Consider the following 17,622-nt stretch of genomic DNA (forward strand, 5'->3'; position numbering starts at 1 on the left):
CCACAACGGCATCGCATAAATTGGATATTTCTGTGCCGTCAACAAATATTCGATGTATGCAAGTGAGTACGGCCCATACGCGGCACTAATTTTATTTTTTGTAAAGCTACATGCCTTTGTTTTGACCTTCAAAATCCTATGCTTTCTTCATCAAGACTTCTACTAGCAAATAATCCATTAGTTTACTCTGCCTCAACAAGCTGGGGAGTAACTCCAATGGTGGCTGCACATGGATAAAAAATTCAGTATCGTTGAAGACAGGTAAGTTATAGTCATAAACCTTAATCTTTACCTCCTTGAGAAGTATCTCAACAACAAGAAAATGCTTGACTTCCACGTTCATGACTGCAAGAATTCTCTTTGCCTTGGTCCAACTTTTTCTGTGTGGATATGTCTTCTTCCCACTAACATAATTAATCATATCTTCCTCCCATTTGTACATAGAAACTAACGTGTCACTGAGAGTTGATGCTAGCTTACGGAGCCTATTATACCTATTCTTGAAAATATTAAAGAAGTTGAGGTCTATTATCCTATCGACAGCATCCTAAGCATCCGGGTACGCTAATTACCTGCCCCTCATGAGGCAGAGAATTTCATCAACATACTCTGATATAAGATGACAATTTTTAAATAGGTTAGTAATTATAAAGACAAAAAACATAGTGGAAAGATGCAATGGATTGTCCATCTATTGCAGAGGTTTCTCTGAACCAATTCACAGACTACCCAGCTAACACAACTTATGCAACAAATGTTTAATTTATTACAATAGAACAACCATTAATTTTAGTAGAATATCCAGCTGTTGCAACAGATGACACATCTATTGCGTAACTTATTCTTCATTGAATAAATTAGAAGGCTAGGTAAGGAAAAGTAAACTTACCCTATCCACATATCACTTACGCATAGTTGTCATACTCCTGAAGTGTTCATAGTCAAATGTATGCATGGTGTATTCTTCTGCAGGTTCCTTCTTCTTGGGATACTTGGAATTTCACAGTTCTAGCCTCTTTTCATCACCAAGTGTCGCGTATATGTCCACTTTCTTCAGTAGCCCTGAAACTTCAACAATTTTTGGAGAGAGGGGAGTTGCAATCTTTTTTGTTTTCAAACTAGAGAGTCTTTGGCTAATTTTTATTTTCTTCATCCTAACCACCACTGTAGGAGTGTATGGCTTCCTCACCTTCTTGGATGGTATGACACCCCTATTGGATTTTAATTCCGCGGCAGCTTCAGAGATTGACTCTAGTTTTTTGAAAATTTTATCCTGTCTGTCCTTGCATACCTTGCATTTACAATAAGAATATGAGAGTGAAGAGGGGTGAGAAGGACTACTGTAAAGGTGGAAGGGACCAATGTATGGGTGAGAGGGACCTGTGTAAGGGGTGATTTCAGATGTATTTATTTTTTTTAGTATCAAAATGCTCATCATCATGACTGAAAGCAACATCAGCATCGGGATGGCTTCCACCAACATCAATAACTCCACCAGCAACACCCCTAAAAGAAGCACCCAAATTTATCGCAGTTGGTTGTTCATGAAGAGCTTCAACATTAGGCTGACCTTGCCTAACTTCTCTGCTTATGGTTGTTGCTCCATCTAATTCTTTATTTATTAAATCTGCCGTTAGGTCTTCTATTGTATCAACAAGACCTAGAGTAATAAAAGAAGTCATCCCCAAATCCTGCTCAGTAGGCGCGATCCAAGGATGCACAACCTATAAAAAAGGCAGATACATTTAAATCATATAATAATTATTTGCAGTCAATTGGGTTACATGTTAATACAATCCACTTATACAACAGATGATTTATTTATCGTAACAGCTGATCTGTATGTCATAATAGATTAATAATATGTTACATCAGATTACTCATATATTGCATAATTTATAGTAGATGGGTAATCTATTGAGTCGGGTTCAAGAACTAGAGCAACAGATGGTTAATATATTGTAAAATATGGATTGTCTATCATAACAGATTACCCATCTGTTGCACCAGTTGTTGTAGACGGGCAGTCTATTGCAATAAATGACCCATCCATCGCAACAGATGGCACATCTATTTCAATATCTTTCTTTGAGTCAAATTATTTTACTCAAAAAAAGACGTAATGCATCATCCATAGGGTTAATGAGATCAACCTCCTTAATTCTTGTGTTGCTGTTTGCAGCTAACCACCTAAGGATCCTTGAATGGCAAACCTCGTCTGGGTAATCCTTGACCTGCTTTCAGAGGGAAGGAATGGCTTCAAATGACCAAGCCTAAAATATGTAAACAGGAAGCAAGAAAAAAAGTCATAATAATTATTCAATATAAATTAATGTATGAGTAAACAAATAGTGATTAAATTTATCAAGAAATCCCAAGGAAAGCCGTATAATGTGATCGTCTTTGGGGATAGCTTTGTCAGTAAATATTTGACAGTCAAGTAGTAGTTGTCATATCCCCAAGGATAATTCTTGAATTTCTCAAAATCATCAGCAAGCTTCAAAAAATCATCTTCTATGACTTTGTTGACGTTTCTTGCCAATATAACGGTGTGGGAAAACCAAACTAAGCACAATTTCTCCCTGTACTGCTTTGGTATGTTTTTATCCTTGAGATGTTTTATCAAATTTGCCATTTTGTAGCTACGTCCAGCAATGTCCAACAACCCATCTATTTTTTCCTTTTGTTTGTTCGGTTCGGTGGGTGGTTGCTTGGACAATGCCTTACGTCTATTTGATGGTGGTAGTTTGGTTGTCCTGCTTGTCTTGGACCTTTTAAGGGATTTTTCCTTGATGAGAGGTTCTTCTGGACGATCGTATCTCAAGCACGTCACTATAGCAAACACTTTCAATCCAAAATAAATCGGTATGCCACATTAGTTGATCCATATTTCATCCATCTTTTTTTGCCCTCCTTCGAATCTTTATCACCCCCCACATACTTGATCATCCACTTGAGAAGATCATATACCATGCTCATTTGGAAATGGATAGTATGGTCCTTAGGCAGCTCAAGAAAGCATCCAAAGCAACTCTTTTTAAAAAGTCCGTGTATGTTTCCATTCTTCATAATATTCCTAAATTCATCGAAAGGTTTCTCCAACTGACATTTAAGTACAGGATCATCAGTTACTTTTGCAGGGTCATTTATCGGTATCACAACTTAAAACCTGTCAATACTAATAGTTTTGACCACCCCATGCTTTTGATCTTATTTCATACCCCATTAGTGAAGAGGCATTATCATCTTGTTTATCTTCTTCTTCCTCATCACTTTTGTTTCATCACCAGCCTCTATATACCTTTCTCCACCTCCCTTTTCATAACTTTTCTCAGCCTCATTTTTTCCTGACTGAGATTGTTTAGGAAGTTTCTCCAAATCCATCTGTACTCTAGCCTTTTTTGTTGGGTGGTCAAAAGTTGATCCACTTTCAGTTTTTTTTTTGGAGACATCTTTTGACTACAAACAATAGAAAAACAAAAAATAGATTACATTTGATGTCTGCATAATTTTTTAAAAAAAGCTAAGACAAATTTTAAATAAATTATTAGATGCCATATTACAAATAAATACTCCAACGGGTAACCCATCAGTTGGAACAAATGGGGAATCTATTAGAACGCCAATTTAATATCTCCTAACAAATATTCCACCTGTTGCAAAAGATGGACCACCAAGACCACCACCAACACCACTACCAATGCCACCAATACCCGCACCAATGCCGCCAAAATCGCCAAGACCACCACCAAGACCACCAATACCGACACCACCAATACCACCACAAACACCATCTAACAATACCATGGCAGTCAAAGAAACACTACGACAAAAATTAGGGTTTTCTCGGGTTTTTCCTACATTTTTAGCATCAAAACTCAAAATTGTTAACCCATTCTCAAAGATAATACAACTAAAAGTATTATATTTGATAATTAACTAAAAATTCATAATTTTTACAAAAAAAAAACAAATATAGAACTCTTCTCAAACTCTATTACTTATGAAGACAGAAAAAATGATGGATACAAGCAAGAAAGGAGTAAAAAATACCACCTATGTGGTCAGAAATGGGAAGAAAATCGATCTATTGTGAAGAGTTGAACAATTTGTTGAGTAGTTATTGTCTACATTGCTGAGAGAGAGAAAAGAGCGAGAAAATTGAGATTTGAAATTATGAAATATTTTCCCCCCAAATGAATGATTTGTATGGGATGTTAGTATTTTGAAAAAGAACGACAAGTTTTGAAAATATTAATTTGGTCTGAATTAATCTTAATTATTTTTAACATTTTAAAAAATATGAAATATTTCAACTCAGAGTGATCGATCGATGACTCAGGTCGGGAGGAATGCAATACCAAAATCATTCAATCACAAAGACTCAATGAAGTTGTACTTCACCCTATGTACTCATCCGTGGTTCTATCTAAATCAATTTAGGTATTAGATCAATAATAAGTTAATACAAAATATTTCAACTCAGAGTGATCGATAGATGACTCGGGTCGGGAGGAATGCAATACCAATATCATGCAATCGCAAAGACTCAATTGAAGTTGTACTTAACCCTATGTAATCATCCCTAGTCTATCTAAATTAATTTAGGTATTAGATCAATAATAAGTTAGTATGAAATATTTCAACTCAGAGTGATCGATCGATGACTTGAGTTGAGAGGAACGCAATACCAACATCATGCAATCGCAAAGACTCAATTGAAGTTGTACTTCACCCAATGTAATCATCCCTAGTCCTTAGGTATTAGCTCAATAATAAGTTAATACAAAAACATTTTGACTCAGTTGATGACTTGGGTCGGGAGGAACATAATACCAATATCATGCAATCACAAAGACTCAATTTAAGTTGTATTTCACCTTATGTACTCATCCCTAGCTCTATCTTAATCAATTGCAAAGAAATTTGTTGCAACAAATGACTGAGCTGTTGGAAATTTTCAAACGGATATTTATATCTATTACAATAGATGATATATCTGATTTGATTATCAAATAGACATTTGCATCTGTTGTGATAGATGATTGTGCTGTTGGAAATTTTCAAACAGATATTGATAGCTGTTGTAATAGATGACATATCTAATTTAATTATCAAATAGAAATTTGCATCTATTATGACAATAATAATTATCTCTCAGATGATATAGTCTTTTATCAACTCCCCTTTCCCTCGTAGGAATTCTCCTTCGGCTCCTTCTGGAGTATAATCATGTAACATCCTAATTTTCTAAATTGGAATGCTACACGGTGCTTATAAACTTGAAGGACCACAAACAAACCCATGACTGATATATGTACCTGTAAACTGCATAATATACGTATAAAATGCAGAAAATATGAAAAAGAAGCCATAAGGTTCAACTGAATAAAGTATCTGATAAGAACAATATCTGAAAATGGTATAACAATACCAAAAAAAATCTAAAATAACTATCTGACATGCTATAGTCTGGAAAGCCTCTAAACTGTCTGAATAAGGAGTTGATGGGATATGTCCCCAACTAACTCCATCTAGCAACTGAACTAAAATAGTAAATAAAGTAATAATCATATCGTCCTTGAATAAGAAGGACTCACAACAAACTCTGAACACTGGAATGCTACTGCTGGTCTGGAGCTCATTCTTCATAACCTATGGTGTAACATAAGAAAAAACACCATAGCGTAAATGCATTAGTATGTCTGAATGTATTGAGTATACGAGTGAGGTAGGCTAAATGCAAAGGGTTATATGCATGAACAATACTGACTGATAAGAGCATGAGAATATATACATGCATACGTAGCTGTAACTGAACTCGTGGAGATACTGACTACTGAGTCTGAATACTGATAACATGAGTGTACTAATACTGAGATACTGAATAGATGAATGACTATTTCTGATAGTTCGAAGTATGAAGAACTGGTCTGATTGACTATGTCTGACGGTCCTGAAGCTAAATATTGATATCATAAATTCTAATAACTGATGTGACTGATAACATGAGTTCTGAAAACTGATATAACTGATAGCATAAGTGACTATATTTGACAATCCATAAATCTAAAGAAACTATCTGAGTTTTATTTTATTTCTGAGTTAACTATATCTGACAGTCTTGAAATCTGAAGAACTATCTGAGTTTTTTTACTGAGACTGGTACTGAAACTGTGGGAAGTAGTTATCTAACCGATATTCCCCAATAACATATATAGCTAAGTTGGGGTCCAGTCTCTGCCTCAACTGGAAGGGTGTCAATACCGCGTCATTGGTAAGGAAGCTGTGAGTGACCCTTATCTGGCAGGTACTCAAATGAGAATGGTGGGAACCCTAAACTATTAGGTTAATCCACCTCATCAACCCTAATCTGATAGTTTAAGATGTCTCAACCTACGCTGGCTACATAGTTTTGAAACATAAGGAGGAATGCTAAGAATCATACCCTAAACTGGCAGGTGAGTTTCCATCGTTAGGTTCACTTGGTGCTAATTTCTACTCCCATATGAAGGACACTGAACTGAATAACTAAGCTGAACTGAATAACTGAACTAAACTGATTAGCTGAACTGATACTAATTAACTAAATTGATACTAGTGGTATTGTTTAAAAAAGCTAAACTAAGTTTACTGGATTTCGATGACTGATGGAATGTACTGAGTTCTGAGGACTGGTTGAGAGTACTGAAGTTACTAAGATTAATAGTGAATACTGAGGTTGCTGAGGTTACTGAGCACTGAGATTACTGAGATTACTAGACTACTAAAATTACTGAGATTACTGAGCTTTCCTGAGTCACATGGCTGACTGAATTCTATAGATCATGGCTCAACTGAGAGTATCGTGATAACATGACATGGCTCTAGGCACACAACTACAATTTTCAGGTACAAGTACCCCTAGAACTCGATGGAAGAAAACTGACACAACTTGACTTTCTTAAGTACATGACCATCAATAGCAATCCATAATACATGAGTGAGGTATTTCATGAAGTACATAGTCATCATAATATCTAACTTAAATAAGAATGATTATAATCAAGTCATAAATCTCATATTCTAATATCATGGGCATTCCAACAACATATACTATTCATAACAATGGCATGGAAACCATTTAAGAGTAAGGGAATGGCAAACATGTAACATTTAGTTCATATTGTAATAATTTGGGGATAACTCATGTGATACTTCAAAATCATGATCTTGTTCATAGCATGGAAGGCATATATACACACTATGAATCCATTCCCCAATCATCATGTACATTCCATTAACACATATATTGCACAACAATGACAAGTGAGCTCTTTGAACATAATAGACTAGCATGAATTTATCATATAGTTCACCCCTAAGTTATAATACATGATTTTTATCATTCTAGGCATTTTATCAAATACCTTACATGCACAATATTGAGCATAGGTGTACTTAACAAATTTAAAATTTTGAACCACCCAAATTCATGGGTTTCCAACTAACATGCCTATAAACTTCTTGGAAACATATTTAGATACCATCTTAAAGAACAATTAACAACCATCAATATGAACATAATCACACAACAACATAAAGATCATAATTTATTATTTAAAACATGGTTCTAGAGCTCTACGGATGAAAGGGATTCGTGGATGAACACTACACATACCTTATTTCTTAAATACATGAAGATTTATGGAGATAATTGTTTGAACTTGAATCTTCTATGAAAACCCTAGCTTGTGTTCTTGATAGGAGTTTGAGAGAAAGAATATGTTTTGGTGAAATAAGGGCTTAATTCTGTGTTTAGGCATTATATAGGGGTGGAAAAAGGACCATTTTCCCTAAAAATGGACTGTTTAATTCATCTAGACTACAACATGTGTGGGGCACACTTTATCGCACACATTAGGGTGTGCTTCACACACCTTATCGCACACATTAGGTTGTGCGTCGCACACCTTATGTTAGGTGACGTACTCTACTTGGCAAAGTCATAACTTCTTGCTCGGGTGTCGGATTTGGGTGAAATTGATACCGTTGGAAAGCTAATTCAAATATATTTCATTTGATATATATTAGACCATATAATTCAATATATACAAGGAGTTATGACTGATTGAAGTTTACCCAAGTTTTTACGCTCACTAAAACCTGAACGATAGGAAAGCTTTCAACTTGTACTTGAGTTAGGGAACCTGTATGATCTAAATTCATGATCAAATAGATTCCCACACTACATAATTGATTAAAACACTAAATTTACATAGGATTTGAGACTTTTGAAACATCTACGCATAGGAAAGATGGATTTTTATTCTAGTCCAAAATGTGGGGTATTACAATATCTTTCCCTTGAGTATATTCATCCTCGAATGAGACTGGCTGAGATGAGAGAAAAGAAAACTGATGTGAATATAGAGCATGAACGACTGATCATGATTTCATGGATGACATGATTGATAAGCTGAACATATCATCCTGAACATGCACATCTGATGCATGCGTAACTGATTCATAAGTACATAAGGGAGAGTACTGATAAGCTGATCATGCATATTTGATGCACGAATATATGACTAAACTGGATCATGATCATACAAATGAATATTCAATGGTAAAGATACCAAGTTTGAACTGGGAACTGAGCATAGAGCTGAATACCAAGTTTGCACTAAAATTTGAACATGAGAATGAGTAAGCTCAAAGAAGACTGCTACTATGAACTTAAAATACTGATGAGTCTAAGATTGATTACTCAATATGTATGAGTGGAAACATAAGAACATAACTGAGTCTGGAATATGATACATGAACTGAACTGAATCTGTAATGCGTGACATGGACAGAGTATCGTATCGTGGCTACACTGTGCCATTGATTGCATGGCTTACTGCTGAGTTTTGAAGCTAGAGGTTCAGCTTATAAGTAACACTTCCTTTAAGATAGATTCATCAAAGAAAATGACATGTTTAAATCAAGAAAGTTTGGGGGCTATAGTGTATCTCCCCCTTGGGACACTATGTCCTTTGAAGGATGCTGGAATGACCTTGCTGAGATATTAAGGAAGTTGAGGTGATGCACAAGGCACCTAGGTACAAAATCGTGAATGATTATCTGAGATCCAAAACTGAAGCATGATGCACGAATGCATAGACATACTAACTTATCTGATTAACTGAGTAACTGGTAACTGAATGCTGGGTATGCAAGACTGAATTAGACTTAATTTGAGTAGCTGGGCTGAGGGCATAAAGTATTATACATCTAATAAGGGACCGACTGAGTAACATGAGGTAACTAATCATGGATTTCATGAAAGCTATATTGTCTAAAAATGCAGCACCAAGCGTATTACATGATTTGAAAATATTCCATAGACTGAGGTATTGGAATACCTATAACTGAGTAGCTGATAACTGTATGCTATGGCCAAGCAAATCTAAAACTGAATTGAATTTCTGAGCTGATACAGATCTGAAGTTGACACTTTAACTTAAGACTGTAACCGGGATCTATACTGGAACTAAATGCTGGGTCCCGATAACTGAATACTAAAAATGAGGTTTAGACTTCTACTAAAGTTCTTAATTCTGAGACTAAGTACTAATTACTGAGTGTTGAGTGATGAAACTATAACTGAGATGGCAATTAAGTTATGATAGTTGCATAATGAAGGCTGACATAAGTCAAGGATCTGGATATTCATCCACACTCTGCACTTTCCTAATTTCTAAATATTACCTCTTGCTAGCCCTTTGCTTGCATACTAATAAGATATTCAAGTTTATCTTCATATCTACACCCTCGTATAGAACATGCATACAATAATCTGCTCTTAACATGAAACACTAACTCTCTTCCATCTAAGAAATTTCTCAACACTACACTATTCTCATAAAGAGAGCTCACTGAAGGGTTAAATCAGGAGAACCTGAAACATGAATGGATACTGACAGAACTTGACACATGACTAAAACCTGAGAAATAGAATATCAATAACATGGATTTACCAAAAAGGTATGAACTGAGTATATACATGATGTAGTATGAATTTATCTGGTTAGTGAGGGTGTAGCATAATTCATGGAAACTGAGTATACTGGGGAGCATGATACGTGTACATGAGTCATGAGCTGCATGACCTGAGTCTAGAATTTCTGAGTTCATGGAACATGATTTGTAATACTGAGTGATCTAGAACTGAACTTCCTATACTGGGAACTAAAAGCACACATAATTCTATGGAATACGTGTGAACATAAGCTATATCCATGGAATTTGAGACATGAAGCATGCATAGGCACTATGCTGACTGAAGTACGAAGCTTTGTGCTGAGATAAAAATGGGTTGGGAATCGCCTTCCCTAACTGCTTTTTTATACATGCTGGCATTACTACTGGAATCTGAGATCCTGACTTGGTTACTTGATCTATCATCTCTCCCTTAGCTTTAAGCCATCATCATAATTCTGTGAACACTAAACTAATCTCTGAACTGAGCTGTAATCATCATCATATGCTTACACTCTGATCAACACATGATCTCCTTACTAAACACATTATCTACCTCTATTTCCTCACATACTACTAATATCACATTCACACCTTCATGCTTAATTTTAAGTCAATAAACTTAAATTTCTAACTCGCACTGTTCATACCTATTGATTCATTCTGTCACAACTATCCCCATGAATACATAATCTATTCAATCTAGATATAGTATCCCAATTTGTCTACTGCTAGACTCCTAGGTTCATGCTTCTAACTCTAGGTCACATGCTATCATAGGATTTTGAGAAGGGATCTGATGGTATATATAAATCTAGGTTCAAAAACGAGTTCTCATGATCATGAATGAGATCCGTACAACTTTGGAACATAACTTAACTGATGGGATACTGTTTGAGAAAGCCCTATCTTTAGGACTTGAGCTTCACTATTTTTGCTACCTTGAAAGTAAGGTGGAATTAACATGAGTGAAACATGATCAGAATCTACATGAGTTTTCTTAGAAAACTTTTCTATAGCACGATTTAAGACATGAGAAGGGAAACTGCTCCCAAAACATCTTATAGCCTCCTGCACATATGTGTGGTGCTGCACATAAGTATGGTGCACAACGCACGCATGTACAAGACTCTACTAGATGCGGCTTTCAGACTTATTAGGACTCTATTGAACCTTAGGCTCTGATACCAAGTTTGTAACACCCCGATTTTCTAAATCAGAATGCTACACGGTGCTCATGACCCTGAAGGACCACAAACAAACCCATGACTGATATCTATACCTATAAACTGCATAATATACGTATAAAATATGAAAAATAGGCCATAAGGTTCAACTAAATAAAGTATCTGATAAGAATAATGTCTAAAAATGGTATAACAATACCAAAAAAAAAATCTAAAATAACTATCTGACATACTATAGTATGGAAAGCCTCTAAACTATCTGAATGAGGAGTTGATAGGATATTTCCCCAACTAACTCCAACTAGCAACTGAACTAAAATAGTAAATAAAGCAATAATCATATCGTCCTTGAATGAGAAGGACTCATTGCAAACTCTGAACACTGGAATGCTACTGCTGATCTGGAGCTCGTGCCTCTGAACCAATGGTGTAACATAAGAGAAAGCACCATAGCGCAAATGCATCTGTACGTCTTAATATATTAAGTATATAAGTGAGGTAAGCTAAATGCAAAGGGTTATATGCATGAACAATACTGACTGATATGAATGTAAGAATACATACATGCATACATAACTGTAACTGAACTCGTGGAGATACCAACTACTAAGTATGAATACTGACAACATGAGTGTACTAATACTGAGATACTGAATAGATGAATGACTATTTCTAATAGTTTGAATTATGAAGAACTAGTCTAATTGACTATGTCTGACAGTCCTGAAGCTGAATACTGATATCATAAATTCTGATAACTGAAGTGACTGATAATATAAGTTCTGAGAATTGATATAGTTGATAGCATAAATAACTATATCTAACAGTCCATAAATCTGAAGGAACTATTTAAGTTCCATTCTATTTCTGAGTTGACAGTATCTGACAGTCCTGAAATCTGAAGAACTATTTGAGTTCTTTTACTGAGACTGGGACTGAAACTATGGGAAGTAGTTGTCTAAACGACATGCCCCAATAACATATATAGCTAAGTTAGGGTCCAGTCTCTTCCCCAACTTGAGGGGTGTCAATACTGCGCTATTGGTAAGAAAGCTGTGAGTGACCCTTAACTGGAAGGTACTCAAATGAGAATAGTGGGAACACTAAACTAACAAGTTAAGCCACCTCATCAATCCTAATCTGACAGGTTAAGATGTCTCAACCTACGCTGGCTACGTAGTTCTGGAACACAAGGATGACTGCTAAGAATCACACCCTGAACGGGCAGGTGAGTTCCTATCCTTGGGTTCACTCGATGCTAACTTCTACTCCCATCTGAAGAACACTGAACTGAATAACTAAGCTAAACTGAATAACTAAATTGAACTTATTAGCTGAACTAATACTGATTAACTGTACTGATACTAGTGGTATTATTTAACAGAGCTAAACTAAGTTTACTGGATTTTGATGACTGATGGAATGTACTGAGTTCTGAGGACTGGTTGAGAGTACTAAAGTTACTGAGATTAACAGTGAATACTGAGGTTGCTGAGGTTATTGAGCACTGAGATTACTGGACTACTAAGATTACTGAGATTACTGAGTTTTCCTGAGTCATATGGCTGACTGAATTCTATAGATCATGGCTCGACTGAGAGTATCGTGATAACATGACATGGCTCTAGGCACACAACTACAATTTTCAGGTACAAGTACCCCCAGGACTCGATGGAAGAAAACTGACACAACTTGACTTTCTTGAGTACATGACCATCAATAGCAATCCATAATACATGAGTGAGGGATTTCATGAAGTACATAGTCATCATAATATCTAACTTAAATAGGAATGATTATAATCAAGTCATAAATCTCATATTCTAATATCATGGGCATTCCAACAACATATACTATTCATAACAATGGCATGGAAACCATTTAAGAATAAGGGAATGGCAAACATGTAACATTTAGTTCATATTGTAATAATTTGGGGATAACTCATGTGATACTTCAAAATCATGATCTTGTTCATAGCATGGAAGACATATATACACACTATGAATCCATTCCCCAATCATCATGTACATTCCATTAACACATATATTGCACAACAATGACAAGTGAGCTCTTTGAACATAATAGACTAGCATGAATTTATCATATAGTTCACCCCTAAGTTATAATACATGATTTTTATCATTCTAGGCATTTTATCAAACACCTTACATGCACAATATTGAGCATGGATGTACTTAACAAATTTAGAAATTTTGAACCCCCCAAATTCATGGGTTTCCAACTAAGATGCTCATACACTTCTTGAAAATAAATTTAGATACCATCTTGAAGAACAATTAACAACCATAAACATGAACATAATCACATAACAACATAAAGGTCATAATTTATTATTTAAAATATGTTTCTTGAGCTCCACGGATGAAAGGGATCCGTGGATGAATACTACGCATACCTTATTTCTTAATTACATGAATATTTATGGAGAGAATTGATTGAACTTGAATCTTCTATGAAAACCCTAGCTTGTGTTCTTGAGGGGATTTTGAGAGAAAGAATATGTTTTGGTGAAATAAGGGCTTAATTTCGTGTTTACGCATTATATAAGAGTGGAAAAAGGACCATTTTGCCCCCAAAATGGGCTGTTTAAGTCACCTGGACTACAATATGTGCGGCACACACTTTATTGCACACATTAGGGTAGGCGTCGCACACCTTATCGTACACATTAGGTTGTGTGTCACACACCTTACATTAGGCGACGTACTCCATTTTGTAAAGTCATAACTTCTTGTTTGGGTGTGGGATTTGGGAGAAATTGGTATCGTTGGAAAGATCATTCAAAGATATTTCATTTGATATATAGTAGACCCTTTAAATTAATATATACAAGGAGTTATGACCGATTTAAGTTGACCCAAGTTTTGACGCTCACTAAAACTTGAACGATAGGAAAGCTTTCAACTTGTACTTGAGTTAGGGAACCTGTATGATCTAAATTCATGCTCAAATAGATTCCCACACTACATAATTGATTAAAACACTAAATTTACATAGGATTCGAGGCTTTTAAAATGTCTACGCATAGGAATGAAGGATTTTCATTCTAGTCCAAAATGTGGGGTATTACAAATTATCTTCTCGAACAACCCTTCCATATAAATTTGGACCAGGGGAATTTTTATTGATTTTTTATTCTTGTTTGATGCAGTTTGAGGCTTCGAAGGCCTTCTTAGAGTCCAATGCACACTTAAATTTAAGTCCAATCTCTATTAGATCTCTGCAATGACACCAAATATTGATCCCTTCTCAAAACTTGACACACATAAACATGAGCAACAACCATAAGTAATTTGTAACAGGGTATCAGCACCACTTCATGGGGCCCTCAACCTTATCAATTTGAACCTATCAAACTTAATTGTCTAATACATGATCTTGTTTGAATGATCAGTGCCTAATTGGTTAAAAACTGCATTCACAAAAATATTATACTTTGTGTATGTTATCCCAATGACCTTATTAGTAATACTTAACTCCCACACATGAAAGTGGATCATCCATCTGCACGCACCTTATTCTTCCTAGCTCATCTATGGCTTAAATTGAATAAACAGATGACTAACCTATTGCAACAGATGTCACATTTGTTTATATTATCAAACAATTATAGACATTTGTTATGACAGATGGTCAATCAATTGCAAAATATGATTTATCTTTTGGAAAAATCAAACAGATATATCTATATGTTGCAACAGATTGTCAATATGTTGTAAATTATCTAACAGATGGAATATATTTTGCAACAGATTACCTATCTGTTAGATTTATTTTAAAGTAATTTTCTTTTCTTTTCGAAATACAAGATAAATGTTGTAGTTAGATCCATTTTTTTAGTTTACATAAGCTTTAAAAGTCACCAATTTTATATAAAAAGAGGTGAACAGTCTTGGCTTTTTTACTAATCCATTCGAATTTAATCTTTTATAAGTAGGTCTCTCTTTAATCGTTCATTCTACTCCACTTCTAGATATGACTGATCCATATTTGTACAAGGGGATTCATCGCGAGTACTTTTAGGAACTTAAAAGGCAGATTCATGAACTCCGGAGGGAGTTGGGTGACTTCAGAGCAAGACTGGGGAGGGCCATGCTATTGCCGGATGACGATTGCCTGGTTGACAATAATACTAATACTAACAATAATAATAGTAGTAATAATAATTAGGTTAATGTTTTTTCTTTTAGTGTTTGTATTTTCTTTTTTTATATCGGATCTAACCAAGGGTATTTTTCTTATTATATATATTTGTATATAATGGATTCAAAAATTTATGTTTGATCGACTTTGGATTTTTAATTCTTATTTAATATTTAATTATCATCCTATCTATTCTTTATTCTCAACATGTCGATGGTTGGAGGTAGGGATTGAGAGTTTGTGACAACCGATGAACCATATATTGCAATAGATGGTTGACCTGATGCGATAGATGGATCATATATTGTAACAGGTGGTTATTAATAAAAAAAAGATTATTATTATTGAGAGGGTAAAAAGTCATAACTTTTTGATTACTTAATATGAAAAATAGTTCGTAAATAAATAATAAGGATATAAATGATAAACACAATTTATAATCATAAAAGAACAGTTATTTAATTTTAATAACTAATCGTGACTTTTTACAATTTTTATTTTTAAATCTATTTTTTTAAATTATTTATTTATTATATAATAAAAAAGTCACAACATTGGATTAATTAAGGTATATGATGATTGTTAAATAAAAGGTGAACGATCATGACTTTTTTTCTCTAACATATTCAATGTTGTTGATGCATCAAATTCCCTATCTGTTGCGATTGATGAATCAGCTATTAGAAAAAATAAAAAAAGCTCCTAAAATAGATGTCGATTTGTTGCAACAGATGGTATATCTGTTGCCACATATGGGTTATCTGATGGAACAGATATACAATTTGTTGCCACAACTCAATAAAAATGATTATTATTTTATTATAGAAACGGTTATTGAAAAGGTGTCTTCGATTTTTTAATTGAGAAAAAAGTTATTTAAATTTAATAACTAATTAATAATAATAAGCTGAAAAGTTGTGATTTGTCACAATAATAAAAAACTCATCATCTTGATTAAATTAAGTCATTTATTTTCACAGAATGATACGGAAATAAATGATAAACACAATTTATAACCGTAAAAAAATGATATTTAATTTAAATAATTGATGTTTATATAAAATAGGCAACAAGTAGTCACTTTTTGCCATTTTTGTTTTTAGATCTATTTTTAAAATTTATATAATAAAAAATTTAGATTAATGATATGATGATTATTAAAAAAGATAGATTATATGTTACACCAGATAGATTATCTGATGAAACTGGTTGTCGATTTGTTGTAATAAATGGCATATCTGTTGTCTTAGATGGGTTATCTGATTCAACAGATGATATATTTGTTGTCGCAGATGTGTTATCTGATGTAACAGATATAGAATTTGTTACCACAACTCAATAAAAACAGCTACTGAAAAGAACTAATTAATAATAATAATAAGCTAAAAAGTCATGACTTGTCACAGTAATCAAAAAGTCACTCAACAACTTCATTTAATTAAGTCATAACTTTTCAAAGTAATCAAAAAGTCACTAGTTTGTATGTAATTAAGAAATGGAGGTGAACAGTCGCGTCTTTTTGTCTAACTCATTCAAATTCAATCTTCAATAAATAGGTTTCTCCTTACTCGTTCATTCTACTAAATTTATTTCTTGCATCTTGTCTTTCATATTACACCTTTAACCACTTTCTCTTTCCTAACTCAGGTAAGTTTTTTTCTTAATTTTTGTTTAAATATACCCAATTGGTAGTGTATATTGTATTACATTCAGATTCTTTTCTTTACTTTTATTTTAACATTTTTGTCAATTTATTCGTGTTCTAGAAATGACTGATCTAGTATGGGACGTTGCTATTTTACAAGACACCGTGCGGGAGCTTAAAACTCAGGTTTATGACCTTCAATAGGAGTTGTCTGCAATGAGAGTCAGGATGCTCCAGAAGATCCGGAGGCTGAGGAGGGCAATGCTGATGCCGGTTGAAGATTGGTCGGCTGGCAATAATGATGACAATAATAATTAGATTATTTTTTTCTTTTAGCCTATGTATTTTTATTTATTTTTGCTTAGTAAAAATTATGTTCGGTCGACTTTAATGTTTTAATTCTTATTTAATTTTCATTCTGTCTATTTTATATTCTCAACAAATATGTCGATGATTAAGGAATAATTTAAATTCAGTAGCAATATCACGATTTGAAACTTAAAACTTGACCCAATGCATACATTAATACTCAAGTAGAAACCTCTATTAGATCATATTAATTAAGCACTTAGTAAATTATTAAAGTTGATCAAATAAAAACATGAAAATAAAAACTAC

The sequence above is a fragment of the Capsicum annuum genome, chromosome 4, assembly GCF_002878395.1.
Source record: "Capsicum annuum cultivar UCD-10X-F1 chromosome 4, UCD10Xv1.1, whole genome shotgun sequence".
In the NCBI taxonomy this organism is placed as follows: domain Eukaryota; kingdom Viridiplantae; phylum Streptophyta; class Magnoliopsida; order Solanales; family Solanaceae; genus Capsicum; species Capsicum annuum.